We start from the raw sequence: 21,874 nt of genomic DNA on the forward strand, positions 1-21,874 counted from the left end.
GTATTATGTTGATTGTTGTTTGCCGATGGGCTGTTCGATTTCATGTGTGTATTTTGAGACTTTTAGTTGTCTTTTGGAATGGGTGGTGCGGCAGGAGGCCGGATGGTCCTCTGTGCTGCATTACCTTGATGACTTTCTTTTTTTGGGGCCCAGGGGCTCTCGGATTTGTTCGGTGTTGTTGCATACTATGGAGGCAGTAGCGCAGCGTTTCGGGGTCCCGTTAGCTCCTGATAAGACGGAAGGACCGTCCACGGTGGTGAAGTTCTTGGGTTTAGTGATTGATTCGGATCGTATGGAGTGTCGCTTGCCGGAGGATAAGTTGGCGGATTTGAGGCAGTGTGTGCAGCAGTGTCGGCGTTGTAAGAGGGCACCTTTGAAGGAGATCCAGTCATTGTTGGGGAAATTGAATTTTGCCTGTAGGATTTTACCTATGGGTACGTTTTTTTGTAGACGTTTGTCCTTGGCCATGGCGGGGGTGACGGTTTCGCATCACTATGTTAGGTTGTCTGGGGAGGTGCGTGCAGACTTGGAGGTGTGGGATTCCTTTTTGTTGGTTTACAACGGCAGGTCCATGTGGATGATGGTGGTTGATGATGCTGAGTTGGAATTGTTTACCGATGCATCGGGTTCGGTAGGTTATGGGGCATTTTTTCAGGGGGAGTGGAGTGCGGCGGGGTGGCCGGATTCTTGGCGTGCGGTGGGTTTGGTGGCTAATCTAGTTGTGTTGGAGCTGTTTCCTATTGTGGTGGCAACGGAAATTTGGGGGGATCGGCTGAGGGATAGGAGGGTCCGTTTTCGTTGTGACAATATGGGGGTGGTCCATGCGATTAATCATCAGACTTCTAGTTCTCCGCCGGTTTTGCGCTTGCTTCGTCATTTGGTTCTGCGGGGATTGTTGTTGAATGCGCAGTTTGTTGCTGTACATGTTCCAGGTGTTGTCAACTCTGTCGCTGATTCTCTTTCTCGTTCACAGTGGGACAGGTTTCGAATGCTGGCACCGGAGGCAGAGCGGTGCGGGATCCCTTGCCCCGATTGGCTGTGGAGCGTGGTTTGGGAGCGGCGGCGCAGTTGATCCAGAGGTCACTGAGTGCTCGCACTTGGTCTGCGTATTCGAAGGTTTGGTGAGAATGGGAGGCGTTACTGGAGAGGGTGGGTGTGTGTGCTGGTACTGAGGACTGGGTGACTGTGGTGCTGTATTTTGTGGGGATGCAGTTTGAGTCGGGGGTGTCTGTTTCGGGTGTGTCACGCCGCATGTCAGCTCTGGCGTTTTGGTTTTTGGTGCGGGGCCTGGGGGATGCAACTAAGCATTTTTTAGTGCGTCGCGCCCTTATGGGATACCGTAGGGGGGGTACGCAGCCAGATAGGCGTCGCCCGGTTTCTTTTGATTTGTTGGGTTTTCTGGCGGAACGGGTGGAGTGTGAATGCACGGATGCTTACGAGGTGCTGTTGCTTCGGGTGGCGTTTGTGTTGGCCTTTTTTGGGGCCTTTCGGATTTCGGAACTGGTGGCTCAGAGCAGATCGGTGGTTGGGGGTTTGTTGTATGGGGATGTGATGTTGCAGGCGGAGGGGGTGAGTTGTTTTTTACGCAGGTCCAAAACTGATCTGAGAGGTCGGGGTTGTTGGGTGGTTCTAGGTGAGTTGCCAGGGTCCTTGGTGTGCCCGGTGCGATGCGTGCAGGCGTTTCTGTCAGTGAGGCCGGATGGTATGGGATCTTTTTTAGTGCATAGGGATGGGTCATCTCTCTCGCGCTTTCAATTTGTGTCTGTTTTCCGTAGATGTTTGAAGGCACGGGGGCTAGAGCCCGGGGATTACAGTTCTCATTCATTTAGGATAGGGGCCGCCACTGAGGCGGCCCGGTGGGGGATGGGTGAGGAAGTGATTCGGCGGATTGGGCGATGGGAGTCTGCTCGTTTTCGTCTGTATGTTCGTCCTCATCTGTTATGAGTATGCTACGTGGGTTATTTTGCTTGTTATGTTTTCTTGTTTGTGTTTTTCAGGTCGTGATCCGTGCTTGGTGTGGATTTTTGGTCACTCCTATGTTCGGAGGGGTGCGATCCGGGCTGCGTTGAGACGGGACGGGAGGCAGCTGGGTTTTTCGAGGGACCTGGCGGTGTTGCGGTGGATTGGAATTGGTGGCATGCTGTGGTGCGGGGTGCTCCCTGAGGTACAGTTCAACGCTTCTTTGGACCGCCCCCGGACATCTTGGTGGTGCATGCTGGGAACAATGATTTAGGCCTTCGGTCGTCACGGGAGTTAATTAGAGACATTAAGCTTGACTTGACGTTCTGAGGCTAAAATCTACCTTTCCAGGTTTGTTGTTCGTTTGGTCTGACATGGTGGCTCGGCGAGTGTGGCGGCACGCCAGGTCGGTGGATCGCTTGAATAAGGCTCGGGTCAAGCTCAACAAAGAGGTGGGTCGTTTTGTTCGTAGGAATGGGGGGATAGTGTTGAGGCACACTGATCTGGAGGGGGAGCCTTGGGAATTTTTGGATCCCGATGGTATTCATTTAAATGACATTGGGATGGATTTGTGGACGTTGGCCTTGCAAGGGGGTATTGAGCTGGTGTTGCGTGTGTGGCGGGATGAAGGTCAGTGAGGTGTCACTGTCTTTCATCTGTGGCATGTGAAAGGGTCCCGGGGGAGTTAGTAGTTTGAAAGATATAGGTTTGAGATGGTTCAATTGGGCCTCCTGGTGGTGGTTCTGGGCCTCAGGAGTTCGAGGGATTGTGCAGAAGGTTACCGGGGTGCCTCCGGGCCAGGGGCTCGCGGCCAGGGGTAAGAAGCGTGTTGCACAAATCCGGTTGGGGGAGGGGAGCGCCCTCCAGTTTGGTTATGTTTATATGTAAATATAAACCCAATTTTCCCACAGCAGGTGTCAGTGTCTTTTCTATTGGGAGAAGGGGTTGTTACGTGGTTAAGAGTGGGTTAGATAGGAAGGGATGTATCTAAAATCCCATCCAGTCATGGGAGCAAACGGAGCGGGGGAACCCCTGGCGTAGTGGCGCCTTGACGGGGGTTTTAGTGGCTCTCCCAGATGTTAGTAAGGGTTTATGTGGTTAGAGGTATATTTCAAGGGAATGGGGGTTAAAGGGTTAAATGGCTGCTGCTCCTTTAAGGGACAGTAGCAGGTGGCCCGAGAGTGGGGTGAAAGGGAGGTCATCTGGAGGGGAGGGGGAGGAGTGTATATAGGGGGGTGCCCCGGGGGGGAGGGTACTCACCAGTCGGCGTGTAGAAGCGAGAAGGAGGTCCCTCCCGGGTACTCACCAGTCGGCGTGTAGAAGCGAGAAGGTCCCGCCCGCCCTCTTTTAAACGCTTGGTGGGTGGGATTCTGATAAGGGGGAGGCATGTGAAAGGGTCCCGGGGGAGTTAGTAGTTTGAAAGATAAATGTATGAGATGGTTCAATTGGGCCTCCTGGTGGTGGTTCTGGGCCTCAGGAGTTCGAGGGATTGTGCAGAAGGTTACCGGGGTGCCCCCGGGCCAGGGGCTCGCGGCCAGGGGTAAGAAGCGTGTTGCACAAATCCGGTTGGGGGAGGGGAGCGCCCTCCAGTTTGGTTATGTTTATATGTAAATATTCAAATGTTATTTATTGGTTTGTTAAATAAATGGGCCACACGGCCCAATTTTCCCACAGCTGGTGTCAGTGTCTTTTCTATTGGGTGAAGGGGTTGTTACATGGTTAATAGGGGGTTAGATAGGAACGGATGTATCTAAAATCCCATCCAGTCATGTTATCTGGACTGTTACTATTGCTGCATGTACAGAAATTCATCAGAAAAAGTTCCTGCAAGTTTTCAGTTAACAGTGGTTGTGGACAATCCTTAATTTCTGCATCGCCTATTGCTCTTGGGAAGGGTGGCAATAGGCCTATCAAGATTACAGAATTTAACCCCCACCCTGGCGTCACGAGTGACAAGGGTTAACAGCGCCCTTAACTATACCGAACAGCAACACCCTAACTACCCTACACTCCCACAAGGCTTGTTCCCAAATCCGCCACCACAACTGTCTATATCACAAAGCGCATAAAAGTGTCAAAATATACTGCTTGAACATAGACAAAAAAAAAATGCTCTAAAAGCAATGCTAAATCTCCCCCTATGTATCTTGACTGCAGACATGTGCCTGTCACTTTATTAACTAATACGGAGGGAGATGTTGTGATCTTTGTTTAGTGCTTGATAAAGTATGCGCATACGAGGGGGATAGAGATGAGCGAACTTACAGTAAATTCGATTCGTCACGAACTTCTCGGCTCGGCAGTTGATGACTTATCCTGCATAAATTAGTTCAGCTTTCAGGTGCTCCCGTGGGCTGGAAAAGGTGGATACAGTCCTAGGAGACTCTTTCCTAGGACTGTATCCACCTTTTCCAGCCCACCGGAGCACCTGAAAGCTGAACTCATTTATGCAGGATAAGTCATCAACTGTCGAGCCGAGAAGTTCGTGACGAATCGAATTTACTGTAAGTTTGCTCATCTCTAGAGGGGGGATAAGGGTCTTGCAGAGAGTACTGTATGTGAGGGAAATCAAAGTGTGTGGGAGTCAGATTGAGTTTTATGTAAATGCTGCCTTTTTCTGGAGCCAATGAGAAGGAAGACTGGATGTTGTCCCTGCCCCTCATTTCTTGCCAATTTGACTACCAGACTCTGCTGTCAGTGGATAATCGATTGCCGTAAGCTACAGGTCTGGCCCTGGTGTGGAGGACTATAAATGGGAGCAGGTGAGTTCAGAGGGCAAGGGGGGCATTACTCTAGGGCAGTGTTTCCCCAACCAGGGTGCCCCCAGCTGTTGCAATACCACATCTCCCAGCATGCCCGGACAGCCGAAGGCACCCCGGCAACAGCTGGAGGCATCCCGGCAACAGCTGGAGGCACCTCGGCAACAGCTGGAGGCACCTCGGTTGGGAAACACTGCTCTAGGGAAGGAACTGTGGATGACTTAACATATGGACTGAGTGATAGTCTGCAGCCTACATAGAATTCTTATATAGGGGTATAAGCAATGTGTTGCATCGAACAGGTACAGTTAGATTTGGACAAGTTACCTGTTCACCTGTTATCGAGTGTCCTCAGGGAGAAAATACAAAGGACTCTCCATGGAAAAGCTGATACTCTGCATAAATGAGGGGGGGAGTTGGTAAGGATCTGCGAGCATGATGAAGGATTGGGGGCATACTATTTAAGGAAGAAGGTGGAGGCACCAGTTTTCAAAGGGAAAGGAGAAAGAAGCAATGTAGGAAGCAGAAGCTTTATAACTGGAGCAATACTCTGCAGATCTGAAGAAAAGATTTTGGCAACTTGTTTTTTTAAGATTCAAACGTTCCCTGGCAAGGTGATCCTACGGGAAATGCGCGACCACAGGTTGTATGACCCAGCGTATGTATTGGTATCGATCAGTGTTTCCCAACCAGGGTGCCTCCAGCTGTTGCAAAACTACAACTCCCAGCATGCCCGGACAGCCAACGGCTGTCCGGGCATGCTGGGAGTTGTAGTTTTGAAACAGCTGGAGGCACTCTGGTTGGGAAACACTGGTATAGATAGGGGGGACACTTATTTGCAAGGCTTTAAACTCAGTGCTTGTGGTGTGATCATCTGCAAATGTAGTGATGCTGGAGCAATGCTCTGCAGTCACTTTTCTCTTTCTCCTTAAAGAACGATGCTCTGCGAATGACATGGATGACATGTTCTGCAGTATGGGGTCATGTTCTCGGCATCTCTGTTGTGTCTATTGCTAGAGGCTGCGTGTGTGTTGGTGAAGAATGAATGATGCTCTGCAGATAGTCACTAATGAAATGGTTAACTGAGTGAAGTTCTATCGTAAGAAGGACGGTCAATAGGAAGATACTTTGCGGTGGCATCATTTCGATGATAATCTGCAGTGGCATCAATAAGACGATGCTTTGCAGAGGCATCAATAAGATGATGCCCTGCGGTGCCATCAGTAGGATGATACTCTGCGGTGGCATCCATAGGGTAATATTCTGCAGAGCCCTCAAAAGGATGATACTTTTCAGGTGGCATCGATAGGATGGTACTTTTTGGTGGAGTCAGTACCATGATACTCTGAAGTTTCCTCAATAGGATGATACTATGTGGTGACTTTAGTAAGATAATACTGTGTGGCGGTTTTAATAGGATCATACTCTGCAGTGGCATCAGTAGGATGATATTTTGCGATGGCGTCAATAGGACGATACTCTGCAGCGTCTTCAATAGGATGATACTTCATAGAGACATTAATAAGATGATACTCTGCAGCGTCTTCAATAGGATGATACTTCATAGAGACATTAATAAGATGATACTCTGCAGCGTCTTCAATAGGAAGATACTTCATAGAGACATTAATAAGATGATACTCTGCAGCGTCTTCAATAGGAAGATACTTCATAGAGACCTTAAAGGGGTATTCCAGGAAAAAACGTGTATATACATATATAATATATAATCAACTGGCTCCAGAAAGTTAAACAGATTTGTAAATTACTTCTATTAAAAAAAAATCTTAATCCTTCCAATAGTTATCAGCTGCTAAAGTTGAGTTGTTTTCTGTCTGGCAACAGTGCTCTCTGCTGACATCTCTGCTTGTCTTTGGAACTGCCCAGAGTCGAAGAGGTTTGCTCTGGGGATTTGCTTGTACTCTGGACAGTTACAGAGACAGGTGTCATCAGAGAGACAGAAAAGAACAACTCAGAACTTCAGAAGCTCATAAGTACTGAAAAGATTAAGATTTTTTAATAGAAGTAATTTACAAATCTGTTTAACTTTCTGGAGCCAGTTGATATATATAAAAAAAAGAAAAAGTTTTTTTTCCTGGATAACCCCTTTAATACAGTGTTTCCCAACCAGGGTGCCTCCAGCTGTGGCAAAACTACAACTCCCAGCATGCCCGGACAGCCTTTGGCTGTCCGGACATGCTGAGAGTTGTAGTTTTGCCACAGCTGGAGGCACCCTGGTTGGGAAACACTGTATTAATAAGATGATACTGTATCAGTAGGTTGATCAATAGAATGATGCTCTGTTGTTTCTAATTCATAGAAGTTTTCCCACTAAACACATTTTATATGTGGAGATGTAGAAGAGCAGAGTTAGTCCTATATATATATATATATATATATATATATATATATATATATATATATATGTGTGTGTATATATATATATATATATATATATATATATATATTTATATCCATATAAGACTTCAGGTAGATTACATAATTTTAGAAGCCATTTCCGAAGCGTTAAATGACACATTCAGCTCTGCTAGGACTGATCTACCAGTCAAGTTCTAGTCTATTCCCTGCTCTGCTATAAGACTGGAGGTAAAAAGGGTTAATAGAAGGATGGTCCGTGGGTTACAGGTGGGGAGGGATTAATGGAGCGAAGTATTGTAGAGGCTCGGAGCGAAGAACCAGGAATCCTTGTGTGAATTTGGAGAGGTGAGACGTTCTTCTGTGTGAGTGTTCGACGTGTCTCATACGAGTCCGGTTATGTCTACGGTTGTGTTGTGGCAGGGGAAGGGTTAATTGTGCCAAATCCCTGTTGATCCTTTGTAGTGATTGATTCTGTTTAGCATCTATAGCAAATAGTGTCTTGGGAGGGGGGGACGGGGAGACGATGTGAGCTCTTGGGGTCCATTGAACATGTCGCAGTTTACAGTGTTTTATTCCAGTTGCCAAATTAGACTGAAACGCGTCAATTGAGAATCAAGAACCTAATTTCACTAAACTAAAAAGGGGCTAAAAACCCACTCAGGGACACTAGAGATAATAATACGTCTCATTTGTGAATCTAAAGCCCATTCCGGGAATGATCTTATTCTTGAATGATATAGCAGAGCCGGATTTGTCGCTAAACGTTGCATTGTGATTACCCCATCGGTTATTCTACGGTCCTATGTCAAACCTCAGTGATAAATTTGGGCTGAAAACAGATAGATTTAGCTTTGCCCCAGCTATATTCTATGTATACGGATTCTATTGCCTGCATTGTAGGTGGGCGCTCCGTGCGATGTATTGTCGGTTGCGTCTTCGCATTTGTCGTGCGGTTACTTTCTTGGGCTTTGACATAGCGAGCAGATGAGGGCGTTCTTGTAAAATGTTGGGATTTTTTCTTCTTCTTCTAAATGTGTGGGTCTGTTGCCATAGGATGCTGTCAGAATCTGACATGATCTGGTAAAGAGGCTGTTATCCCTGACGGTGGCTCCAGCCTGACTCATACAGCACAGAGTGTGCGTGGGAGGCTCCGCTACCTCCAAGACTATCGAAAAATCAGGGACTGGGAGACTTTCTTAGGGGCTGAACGGAGGAGTGTGTGGGAGACTGCTGCTTGCCTGGAAGAGTTTGAACCTTCCTCCAGGATCACGCCTTAATCTCAGGGCTCCTTCCCTTCCTATATGGAAGAAAATCTTTAACCCCTTAAGGACGCAGGGTTTTTCAGTTTTTGCACTTTCGTTTTTTCCTCCTTACCTTTTAAAAATCATAACCCTTTCAATTTTCCATCTAAAAATCCATATTATGGCTTATTTTTTGCGCCACCAATTCTATTTTGCAGTGACATTAGTCATTTTACCCAAAAATCCATGGCGAAACAGAAAAAAAAATCATTGTACGACAAAATCGAAGAAAAAACGCCATTTTGTATTTTTTGGGGGCTTCCGTTTCTATGCAGTCCATTTTTCGGTAAAAATGACACCTTATCTTTATTCTGTAGGTCCATACGGTTAAAATAATACCCAACTTATATAGGTTTGATTTTGTCGCACTTCTGGAAAAAATCCTAACTACATGCAGGAAAATGTATACGTTTAAAAATGTCATCTTCTGACCCCTATAATTTTTTTATTTTTCCACGTACAGGGCGGTATGAGGGCTCATTTTTTGCGCCGTGATCTGAAGTTTTTGTTGGTACCATTTTTGTTTTGATCGGACTTTTTGATCACTTTTTATTCATTTTTTAATGGTATAAAAAGTGACGAAAAATACTCTTTTTTGGAATTTGGAATTTTTTTGTGTGTACGCCATTGACCGTGCGGTTTAATTAATGATATATTTTTATAGTTCGGACATTTACGCACGCGGCGATACCACATATGTTTATTTTTATTTACACTGGTTTATTTTTTTAATGGGAAAAGGGGGGATGATTCCAACTTTTATTAGGGAAGGGGTTAAATGATCTTTATTAACACTTTTTTTTAAACATTTTTTTTGCAGTGTTATAGGTCCCATAGGGACCAATAACACTGCACACACTGATCTCTCATCCTGATCACTGTATTAACACGCCTGTGATCAGTGTTATCTGCGCTTGACTGCTCCTGCCTGGATCTCAGGCACGGAGCAGTCATTCGCCGATCGGACACCAAGTAGGCAGGTAAGGGCCCTCCCGGTGTCCGGTCAGCTGTTCGGGACGCCGCGATTTCACCACGGCGGTCCCGAACAGCCCGACTGAGCAACAGGGATAGTTTCACTTTCGCTTCAGACGCAGCGGTCAGCTTTGATCGCCGCATCTGAAGGGTTAATACAGGGCATCACCGCGATCGGTGATGTCCTGTATTAGCCGCGGGTCCCGGCCGTTAATGGCCGCCGCGATATGACCTCATGGCATATCGTGGGAGCCGGCGCAGGACGTAAATATACGTCCTTCGTCCTTAAGGAGTTAAAGGGGTACTCCAGTGGAAAACAATTTATTTTAAATCAACTGGTGCCAGAAAGTTAAACAGATTTGTAAATTACTTCTCTTTAAAAAAAAATCTTAACCCTTCCAGTACTTATCAGCTGCTGAATACTACGGAGAAAGTTCTTTTATTTTAGAATTTCCCTTCTGTCTGACCACAAGTGCTCTCTGCTGACAACTCTGTCTATGTCAGGAACTGTCCAGAGCATGATAGGTTTGCTATGGGGATTTGCTCCTACTCTGGACAGTTCCTGACATGTACAGAGGTGTCAGCAGAGAGCACTGAAGTCAGACAGAAAGGAAATTCAAAAAGAAAAGAACTTTCTCTGTAGCATACAGCAGCTGATAAGTACTGGAAGGATTAAGATTTTTTTTAAATAGAAGTAATTTACAAATCTGTTTAACTTTCTGGCAGCAGTTGATTAAAAAAATAAATAAATAAATGTTTTCCACCGGAGTACCCCTTTAACTGTTGCAAAACTACAAATTCCAGCATGCCCTGAGCGCAACAGGTTGACGACCGCAGTATGTTGTTAACTATTAATGTCAATAGATGTATTTTGCTACACAAAAATGTACCCTACCCGATATCTGAAGCTCCCTTCTCATCAGTGTAAGTTTCCACCACATATGCCCTTCATTCCCCCCAAAACAGTGTGCAAATGGTTAACTATCATGTACCTCTCTATTCACCCTGACCAAGCAGCTCTATAGGTTAGGGGTGAACTATGGTGTTTGGATGTCTTTCTGAACTACAGCTACAATTATTTTCCATCACCCTAACATGGATAAAACTATAAAATGACCACATTCTGGTTGTTTTGGCTTCTTCTGGATCAACGCTGCAGCATAATTAAACTGGATTATCATTTACATAAGAAGGCTCTGCAGAACAGATCCCCTCAGAACCTTACTGTGATCCGAAATGTTTTCTGTCTTCCCACTGATGCTCATAAATAGTGTTGCTCGCGAATATTCGCAATGCGAATTTTATCCGCGAATATAGCGCTATATATTCGTAATTACGAATATTCGTGTATTTTATTTTTTTTTCACAGTACACATCACAGTGATCATCCCTCTTTGCTTCCAGCTTGTGTGGTGTAAAGAAGGCTCTAATACTACTGTGTGAGACGGGGGCGCGAATTGACGCATATGCAAAAAATTTGCATATGCTAATTTTCACATATGCGGATTTTCGCTTATACTAGTTTTTGTTTATGCTAATTTTCGCATATGCTAATTTTTGCATATGCAAAAATAAAACGTGAATATTACAAATATGCGTATTTAGCGAATATTCGTCCATATATTCGCAAAATATTGCAAATTCGAATATGGCCTATGCCGCTCAACACTACTCATAAATGCCTATTAATACCTCCTTTTATAGAGACTAATGACCGAATGTTGCTTCTATATCTAGTTGCCCTAAACCAGTGGTCTTCAACCTGCGGACCTCCAGATGTTGCAAAACTACAACTCCCAGCATGCCCGGACAGCCAACGGCTGTCCGGGCATGCTGGGAGTTGTAGTTTTGCAACATCTGGAGGTCCGCAGGTTGAAGACCACTGCCCTAAGCCCTTACCAAGCCGGTGTTGTTCACCATCTACCCCATTTATATAGGGATAACTTTCTGATAGCAAAGGTCTGATAGCTGGGCTCTACCCCACAATCTCGAGAACAAGGACCATTGGAATGAAGCAGAGGGATGCGTATGCGTCCAATCGTTCCCTATGGGAGCCGCAGAGACAGCTGAGTTCTGTACTTGGCCACCTCATTCTCACATAAAGAATGAATGAAGCCATAGTGCCCATGTGCAACCCTCCACTCCATTCTTATGGTAGAGTAGGGTCCCCGTTCTCAAGGTTGCTGGGGATTCCAGAAGTCAGAACCCCCAATCGGATAGTTATTCCTTAGGGGATAACTTTGCCAGTTGAAAAAAACCCTTTAAGGGTACGATCACACGGGCAGATTACCTGCGGAATTTCTGCAGCGTATTTACGGCAGAAAATCCGCAGCGGATTTTGCTACCATTGACTTCAATGGGTCATCAGAAAATCCGCCATAGAGGCAGTTTTGCTGATTTTCTTTCGGACCCATTGAATTCAATGGTAGCAGATTATCTGCTGCGGAAATTCTGCAGGTAATCCGCCCATGTGAACGGTACGATCACATGGGCAGATTACCTGCAGAATTTCCGCAGCAGATAATCTGCTACCATTGAATTCAATGGGTCCGAAGGAAAATAAAGGGGTACTCCACTGGAAAACATTTTTTTTATTTATTTAAATAAACTGGTGCCAGAAAGTTAAACCGATTTGTAAATTACTTCTATTTAAAAATCTTAATCCCTCCAATACTTATCAGCTGCTGCATGCTCCAGAGGAAGTTCTTTTCTTTTTGAATTTCCTTTCTGTCTGACCACAGTGCTCTCTGCTGACATCTCTGTCCATTTTAGGAACTGTCCAGAGTTGGAGCAAATCCCCATAGCAAACCTATCCTACTCTGGACAGTTCCTGACATGGACAGAGGGGTCAGCAGAGAGCACTGTGGACAGAAAAGAAATTCAAAAAGAAAAGAACTTCCTCTGTAGTATACAGCAGCTGATAAGTACTAAAAGGATTATTATTTTTAAATAGAAGTAATTTACAAATCTGTTTAACCTTCTGGCATCAGTTGATTTAAAAGATGTTTTTTTTCAAGAGGAGTACCCCTTTAAGGGAAAGGATCTAATTTTGATGGCAACCTCGCCTATTCACACATTACATGTGCTGTTCATGAATTGATAATCCTGGGGGTAATGCCTAATATTCTCAGTTAGGCCTTGTTCACATGGTGGAATTTCCGTGCAGAATTCGGCAGAAAAATTCAGCTCAAAAATTCAGTTTTGGATGGGATTCTGCTGCACAAAGGGAATTTCCACAGCGGAAACATCTGCCGTGGAAAAAAAGATAGCAGCCTCCGAAATCCGTTTGGAAATGCATTGCCAACTGTGGAGGCGGCGCAGTTCTGAATCAGCGACGTTTCACACGAATGCGCTTTCTCAGGTTGAACCTACTGATTCAGCCTCTGGCCACGTCCACATTCTGCCTTTTTCCTGAAGGATTCTACATGAAATAAAGGATCCTGTCACATATGAACATAAAGTGAAGGGTGAGTGCGGCTTTCTTCATTTCTTACCTACTGTATTATACACTTGGAATGCATGTGCCACTCGGACCACATGATGGTCATCTAAGTAGATGGTCACCAAGCATCATCGGCAGGTGTCCAGGATCATGTATAATATGACAAGGTTTTTTGGGCAGATCCGTAAAAAGTTGTTTTCTTTTTGGCATAATCTATGTGAGGTGTTTTGAATTCCATAGGAGACCATTTAACAACAATCTACCTTGAGTTTAAAGGCACCCTATATCTCCTGTATATCCTATACTCTACAAGTCTATAACTGACCTATACATTTTAAGTGATTTCAGTGGTAAAAGAAAAACCATTATTAAAGAAAAGAAAATCACCACTATAGGTAGGGTCGCTTTAAGGTAGGGTCACACATAGCATATACAGAGCGTATTTCATGTTGTGCAAAATATGCTTGGCAGTGGGAAATATGCTGCATATTCTCCTATGAGCAGACAAACAGGACTGCCTCCAAACCTTACTGCGCACACAGGACTTCCTCCAAACCTTACTGCGCACACAGGACTGCCTCCAAACCTTACTGCACACACAGGACTGCCTCCAAACCTTATTGCACACACAGGACTGCCTCCAAACCTTACTGCACACACAGGACTGCCTCCAAACCTTACTGCACACACAGGACTGCCTCCAAACCTTACTGCACACACAGGACTGCCTCCAAACCTTACTGCACACACAGGACTGCCTCCAAACCTTACTGCACACACAGGACTGCCTCCAAACCTTACTGCACACACAGGACTGCCTCCAAACCTTACTGCACACACAGGACTGCCTCCAAACCTTACTGCACACACAGGACTGCCTCCAAACCTTACTGCACACACAGGACTGCCTCCAAACCTTACTGCACACACAGGACTGCCTCCAAACCTTACTGCACACACAGAACTGCCTCCAAACCTTACTGCACACAGGACTTCCTCCAAACCTTACTGCACACACTGGACTGCCTACAAACCTTACTGCACACACAGAACTGCCTCCAAACCTTTTTTTTTTTTTTTTTCGTTTTTTTTTTTTTAATTTTTAAGATTTTCCTTTATTGTAATAATAAAATTTTCAAAGCTACAGTATACAATTCAGATATACATAACAGCACCAGTCAAAAGAGACCGTATAACCAACTTATACTTGTTTACATCTAAGAAGTATACATAATCATTATTAACACCCTCTAGCTTTATAAACACAATATGTGTCCCAACCCTTAAGTGATATTAATTTCTATAGCTTTGATTGGAATACACTCTTTAAATATTTTTTTTTACCCTACACCAGTGCTCTCCAATCTGTAGACCTCCAGCTGTTTCAAAACTACAACTTCTAGCCAAAGGTTGTCCGGGAATGCTGGGAGTTGTAGTTTTGCAACAGCTGGAGGCACCTTGGTTGGCAAACACTGCTATAGACCTTCATGGTGACAGAAAGGTTTCTGAGCACTGCTGCACTTCATTGTAACATCCTCCCTGGTAAGCTGAAACTTGTAGTTCATCAGGTGTACATCTATAGGCTGGACACACTTTGCAAAACTACAACTACCAGCATGCTTAGACAGCCGCAGCCAGTACCCTATAACCACGATGGGACAAATCTGGCGTCAGCAGCGCCGCACTCCTGCGCTTTAACCCTTTCCACGCCAGCCGACTGAACCTTTTGTCCTGCTCTTTTCAGGAGGCGTCAGACTTCCTGTTGCCACGGAAACAGAGCGCTGCCGCTTGGAACACGGTGTACAATGTATGTATTTTTACTGTGGCCTTTATGATTGACAAACTATGGCATTGTGCTCGATCACAGGATGTTATTGTTATTATTCTATGACACAAATGACGGCCTATTCACGGTGCTAGCTGTGCATTACCAAATCAGGATAGAAAGCTGCTTGTGTAACCAGGTAAATATAGGATTTATTCCTCCCACATTATATATGCTATTATATAGATGGTATAACATTCTACACATTGTCGCAAATTCCTTTGTGGTCCCTATAGATAAGATACTAGCACCTGCCTTCCCCATAGTAAGTTACTTCCACAGATGCTCCCATAATTCAGATAAAATGCCCTATTTGCATCATTCTGTCAGGATTTATCCCCAGAATCCATGCCTAAATCCCTACAGAATCTTCAATGTGTGAACGTTGCCAAGACAACAGTGATTTATTTATAAAATGCCCCCAAAATAGTCACTGATTGCCCCCCCCCCCCCCAAATAGTTTGTACCTACCACAGATGCCCCATAGTGGTCGCTCAGATGTGAAGGTGTCCTAACATTGCCATAGGCTCTCTGTATTTAGATGTCTTAACATAGCCGGAGGCTCTCCGCTTCCAGCATTGCTTATTTGCATTGGCTTTGGTTATTCTTATTAGGAGACAGTCCGTGTTCCATGATCGTTCCTGATTATCTAAGAAGACTGCATATGGCATGTCCATGCTCATGGAGGCTCCATATAAAGCAGATTTTGTAGGTCCTGTAAATTGCGAGGTGTGGCTTCCATTGACCTCCCTTGGATACCTGGGTAGAATGAGATCAGGAGTTTTGAAGTCCACGTCAGCACCTTTGTCATGTTCCTCAAACCGTTCCTGAACAGTTGCTTTACTGTGGTTGGTGCATTATCCTACTTAAAGAGGGCTTTGCCATCAGGGCCGCAGCAATGAAGAGGGTGATCTGGTCTGTACAATGTTTAGGTAGGTGGTACATATCACAGTAACATCCACATGAGGTCAGAAGCCAAGGTTTCTCAGCAGAACATTGCCCCGATCATCACTTTGCCTCTGCCGGCTTGCCTTCTTCCCATTTTAAATCCTGGAGCCATGTCTTCGCCAGATGACGCACATGCACCTGGCTAACCATCCGAGAACATGGTTCATCAGACCAGACTGCTGGCTTTCATTTTTCCATGATCCAGCTCTGATGCTCATACCCATTATAGTCTCTGTCATTGGTGGACAGTCGGCAAAATGGACACTCTGTCTGCTCTGAGACTATAGAGCAAGTGTATCCTCACCCTTTTCTATCATAGCCAACATGAACTCTTAGCAAACTATCTCCTAGTTGCTCTTCTGGTTTAAACTAGACATGCCCTCTGAGCCTTCTACATCCATGACCTTGTGCGCCACTAGTGCACGGGTTTGCCTTATTGGACCACTTTGGGTAGGCATGAACCACTGCATACTGAGAACAGCCCGGCCTGGTATTCTGGAGCTTCGCTGACCCAGTCATCCAGCCATTACGATTTGCCCCTTGTCAGTGTCGCCCATGCTTCTTTTTCCTGACAGGTGCCATTCCAACATAATAATCATTATTATTCAGTTTTCATGGGTTTAAACAGTATTTTTCATCTGTGTATATACAGTTCACTGAACACTGAAGAAATTACCCTCTCCTACAATGTAAAGTAGTGAATGCACAGCCTGTATAACAGTGTTTAATGTTAAATGATGATATCTAGCTCACCACCGGGTCAGCTGTGCACGGAAACGTGTGGACTACATGGGAAGACTTAAAGCAAGATGATAGAGTGGGTTCAGCACATCATTAGCGGGTAAAAAAGCTGTTTCTTAAAGCATCAAAAGTGACGACAGTTCACAGAAGCAAGGGCCAGAGAGTGACGCGTTTCAGGGGACGTGGCCACCTTAGTCATACTGAGGCGGCCACGTCCGCTGAAACGAGTCACTCTTTGGGCCTTGCTTCTGTTTTGTTGCTTCAATAAACAGCGTTTTTGCCGGCTAATGCTGTGCTGGACCCACTCTATCATCTTGCTTTAAGAGTTTAATGTTGTGTCCCCTCAAAATAACTGAACACACAGCAATTAATGTCTAAACCTTGGCAAGAAAACTGAGTGCACCCCTAAGTGGAAATGTCCGAATTAGGCCCTAATAGTCAATATTTTGTGTGGCCACCAATATTTTTCGCCACTGCCTTCAAGCCTTTTGAGCATGGAGTTCTCCAGATCTTCACAGGTTGTCATTGGAGTCCTCTTCTACTCCTCCATGACAACAACACAAAGTTGGCAGATGTTAGAGACCTTGTGCTCCCCCACCTTCCATTTGAGGATGCCCCAAAGATGCTCAATAGGGTTTAGGTCTGGAGACATGCTTGGCCAGTCCATCACCTTTATTCTCACCTTCTTTAGTAAGGCAGTGGTCATCTCGGAGATGTGTTTGGGGTCTTTATCATGTTGGAATACTGCCCTGTGGTCCAGTCTCTGAAGGGAGGGGATCATGCTCTGCTTCTGTATGTCACAGTACATGTTGGTATTCATGGTTCCCTCAATGAACTATAGCTCCTCAGTGCCCCAGTTCCAATAATCCATGACATTAGTCCTTTGTCTTCAGCAAACTGTTTGTGGGCTTCCTTGTGCATCATCTCTAGAATAGGCTTCCTTCTGGGACAACAGCCATGCAGACCGGGAAACTGCTGGATGGTCTTGCCCACTGTGCTGCAGCTCATTTTAGGGTCTTGACAGTCTTCTTCTTTTAGCCTAGGCCATCTTAATAAAGGGCAAAAAAATTTTCCCTGATCCTCAGGGAGTTCTTTGTCATGAGGAGCCATGTTGAACTTCCATTGACCAGTATTAGAAAATATGAGCACAATAACACCAAATTTAAGACACTTGTTCCCCGTTTACACATGAAACCTCGTTAATACTAACCAGTCACATGACACCAGAAAGGAAAATGGCTAATTGGGCTCACTTTAACACCTCCAGTGGTGTACTCACTTTTGTTGCCAAGATTTAGACATTAATAGCTGTGTGTTATTATTGAATTATTTTGAGGGGACACAACATTAAACACTGTTATACAGGCTGTGTAATATGTGCAAAAATATGAGGCGTGTACTTACATATATTACTGTATATATACAATAAATTCATGAGGTACTCATGTTAACACTTGTGTTTGGCAGTTTTATTATACAACCAACCTCCTGATTTAATTTCTAAAGTAAAAATAATTTATTGTATCTAATAAATATAAAGAAAAATGTATTAATAAGCAAAACACTGCATTCTGTACTGTCCCAAACTATAAATAAAACTATTGCATTATTAAATAGTGTAATAAAAAACTATGACAGAATAATGTTTTTTGTTCATGCTACTTCCCTAAAAATGAAATAAACAGGAATAAAAAAGACTTATGTGCCCCAAAAAAAAGTATGGATGTGAATGTCGACTCATCCAACGCAAAAACTGAAAAATAAAAAAGGTATAGCTTTCAAAAATGAAGTGATGAAAAAAATGTTAATTAATAAAATCCTCAAGAGCAAAATCCCCATGTTAATCATGGCTGCCTGTCTCTAGGTGATGTATAACATGGCTGCCTGTCTCTAGGTGATGTATAACATGGCTGCCTGTCTCTAGGTGATGAATAACATGGCTGCCTGTCTCTAGGTGATGAATAACATGGCTGCCTGTCTCTAGGTGATGTATAACATGGCTGCCTGACTCTAGGTGATGTATAACATGGCTGCCTGTCTCTAGGTGATGTATAACATGGCTGCCTGTCTCTAGGTGATGTATAACATGGCTGCCTGTCTCTAGGTGATGTATAACATGGCTGCCTGTCTCTAGGTGATGTATAACATGGCTGCCTGTCTCTAGGTGATGTATAACATGGCTGCCTGTCTCTAGGTGATGTATAACATGGCTGCATGTCTCTAGGTGATGTATAACATGGCTGCCTGTCTCTAGGTGATGTATAACATGGCTGCCTGTCTCTAGGTGATGTATAACATGGCTGCCTGTCTCTAGGTGATGTATAACATGGCTGCCTGTCTCTAGGTGATGTATAACATGGCTGCCTGTCTCTAGGTGATGTATAACATGGCTGCCTGTCTCTAGGTGATGTATAACGTGGCTGCCTGGCTCTAGTTGATGTGAAACATGGTTTCCTGTCGCCAACTGATGTAGAACATGGCTGCCTGTCTCTAGGTGATGTAGAACATGGCTGCCTGTCTCCAGGTGATGTAGAACATGGCTGCCTGGCTCTAGGGGATGTATAACATGGCTGCCTGGCTCTAGGTGATGTATAACGTGGCTGCCTGTCTCTAGTTGATGTGAAACATGGTTTCCTGTCGCCAAGTGATGTAGAACATGACAGCCTGTCGATTAGTAATATAGAACATGGATGCTTGTCTCTAAGTGATGTATAACATGGTTACCTGTGGCTAAGATATGTAGAACATGGCAGCCTGTAGATAAATGATATATAACATAGCTAACTGTCTCTATATGATGTATAACATGGCTGCCTGTCTCTAGGTGATGTATAACATGGCTGCCTGTCTCTAGGTGATGTATAACGTGGCTGCCTGTCTCTAGTTGATGTGAAACATGGTTTCCTGTCGCCAAGTGATGTAGAACATGACAGCCTGTCTCTAGGTGATATATAACATGGCTGCCTGTCTCCAGGTGATGTAGAACATGGCTGCCTGGCTCTAGGTGATGAATAACATGGCTGCCTGGCTCTAGGTGATGTATAACGTGGCTGCCTTGCTCTAGTTGATGTGAAACATGGTTTCCTGTCGCCAAGTGATGTAGAACATGGCCGCCTGTCTCTAGGGGGGACGTATAATATGGCGTCCTGCCTGTAAGGGATGTATAACATGGCTGCCTGTCTCTAGGTGATGTATAACATGGCTGCCTGTCTCCAGGTGATGTAGAACATGGCTGCCTGGCTCTAGGTGATGTAGAACATGGCTGCCTGGCTCTAGGTGATGTAGAACATGGCTGCCTGGCTCTAGGTGATGTATAACATGGCTGCCTGTCTCTAGGTGATGTATAACATGGCTGCCTGTCTCTAGGTGATGTATAACATGGCTGCCTGTCTCTAGGTGATGTATAACATGGCTGCCTGTCTCTAGGTGATGTATAACATGGCTGCCTGTCTCTAGGTGATGTATAACATGGCTGCCTGTCTCTAGGTGATGTATAACATGGCTGCCTGTCTCTAGGTGATGTATAACATGGCTGCCTGTCTCTAGGTGATGTATAACATGGCTGCCTGTCTCTAGGTGATGTATAACATGGCTGCCTGTCTCTAGGTGATGTATAACATGGCTGCCTGTCTCTAGGTGATGTATAACATGGCTGCCTGTCTCTAGGTGATGTATAACATGGCTGCCTGTCTCTAGGTGATGTATAACGTGGCTGCCTGGCTCTAGTTGATGTGAAACATGGTTTCCTGTCGCCAACTGATGTAGAACATGGCTGCCTGTCTCTAGGTGATGTAGAACATGGCTGCCTGTCTCCAGGTGATGTAGAACATGGCTGCCTGGCTCTAGGTGATGTATAACATGGCTGCCTGTCTCCAGGTGATGTAGAACATGGCTGCCTGGCTCTAGGTGATGTATAACGTGGCTGCCTGTCTCTAGGTGATGTATAACATGGCTGCCTGTCTCTAGGTGATGTATAACATGGCTGCCTGTCTCTAGGTGATGTATAAGGTGGCTGCCTGTCTCTAGTTGATGTGAAACATGGTTTCCTGTCGCCAAGTGATGTAGAACATGACAGCCTGTCTCTAGGTGATATATAACATGGCTGCCTGTCTCCAGGTGATGTAGAACATGGCTGCCTGGCTCTAGGTGATGTATAACATGGCTGCCTGGCTCTAGGTGATGTATAACGTGGCTGCCTTGCTCTAGTTGATGTGAAACATGGTTTCCTGTCGCCAAGTGATGTAGAACATGGCCGCCTGTCTCTAGGGGGGACGTATAATATGGTGTCCTGCCTGTAAGTGATGTATAACATGGCTGCCTGTCTCTAGGTGATGTATAACATGGCTGCCTGTCTCCAGGTGATGTAGAACATGGCTGCCTGGCTCTAGGTGATGTATAACATGGCTGCCTGGCTCTAGGTGATGTATAACATGGCTGCCTGGCTCTAGGTGATGTAGAACATGGCTGCCTGGCTCTAGGTGATGTATAACATGGCTGCCTGTCTCTAGGTGATGTATAACATGGCTGCCTGTCTCTAGGTGATGTATAACATGGCTGCCTGTCTCTAGGTGATGTATAACATGGCTGCCTGTCTCTAGGTAATGTATAACATGGCTGCCTGTCTCTAGGTGATGTATAACATGGCTGCCTGTCTCTAGGTGATGTATAACATGGCTGCCTGTCTCTAGGTGATGTATAACATGGCTGCCTGTCTCTAGGTGATGTATAACATGGCTGCCTGTCTCTAGGTGATGTATAACATGGCTGCCTGTCTCTAGGTGATGTATAACATGGCTGCCTGTCTCTAGGTGATGTATAACATGGCTGCCTGTCTCTAGGTGATGTATAACATGGCTGCCTGTCTCTAGGTGATGTATAACGTGGCTGCCTGGCTCTAGTTGATGTGAAACATGGTTTCCTGTCGCCAACTGATGTAGAACATGGCTGCCTGTCTCTAGGTGATGTAGAACATGGCTGCCTGTCTCCAGGTGATGTAGAACATGGCTGCCTGGCTCTAGGTGATGTATAACATGGCTGCCTGGCTCTAGGTGATGTATAACGTGGCTGCCTGGCTCTAGTTGATGTGAAACATGGTTTCCTGTCGCCAAGTGATGTAGAACATGACAGCCTGTCGATTAGTAATTGTTACGCCGAGCGCTCCGGGTCCCCGCTCCTCCCCGGAGCGCTCGCTTCACTCCCTCCGCTGCAGCGCTCCGGTCACGTCCTCTGACCCGGGGCGCTGCGATCCTGCTGCCAGCTGGGATGCGATTCGCGATGCGGGTAGCGCCCGCTCGCGATGCGCACCCCGGCTCCCCTACCTGACTCGCTCCCCGTCTGTTCTGTCCCGGCGCGCGCGGCCCCGCTCCCTAGGGCGCGCGCGCGCCGGGTCTCTGCGATTTAAAGGGCCACTGCGCCGCTGATTGGCGCAGTGGTTCCAATTAGGGTTTTCACCTGTGCACTTCCCTATATTACCTCACTTCCCTTGCACTCCCTTGCCGGATCTTGTTGCCTTAGTGCCAGTGAAAGCGTTCCTTGTGTGTTCCTTGCC

The 21,874-nt window shown here is 45.5% G+C and overlaps 1 protein-coding gene across 6 annotated transcripts in view; it reads left to right on the top strand.

The window, feature by feature from the left end:
• The first annotated feature begins 4,611 nt into the window (after nt 1–4,611).
• Nucleotides 4,612–21,874, top strand: part of LZTS1 (leucine zipper tumor suppressor 1) — a 33,422-nt gene continuing 16,159 nt past the window's right edge. The window contains exons 1-2 of one of the 6 annotated variants that reach the window (XM_056571116.1): nt 4,662–4,721; nt 14,557–14,619. The gene's annotated coding sequence lies outside the window, so the exon portion shown is untranslated. Of the gene's footprint in view, nt 4,722–5,257; nt 5,362–7,338; nt 7,443–14,556; nt 14,620–21,874 lie in introns of those variants that run through there. The other 5 variants (XM_056571117.1, XM_056571118.1, XM_056571119.1 and 2 more) reach the window with 5 other exon arrangements.

This window comes from Hyla sarda, chromosome 4 (assembly GCF_029499605.1).
Source record: "Hyla sarda isolate aHylSar1 chromosome 4, aHylSar1.hap1, whole genome shotgun sequence".
Taxonomy (NCBI): Eukaryota; Metazoa; Chordata; class Amphibia; order Anura; family Hylidae; genus Hyla; species Hyla sarda.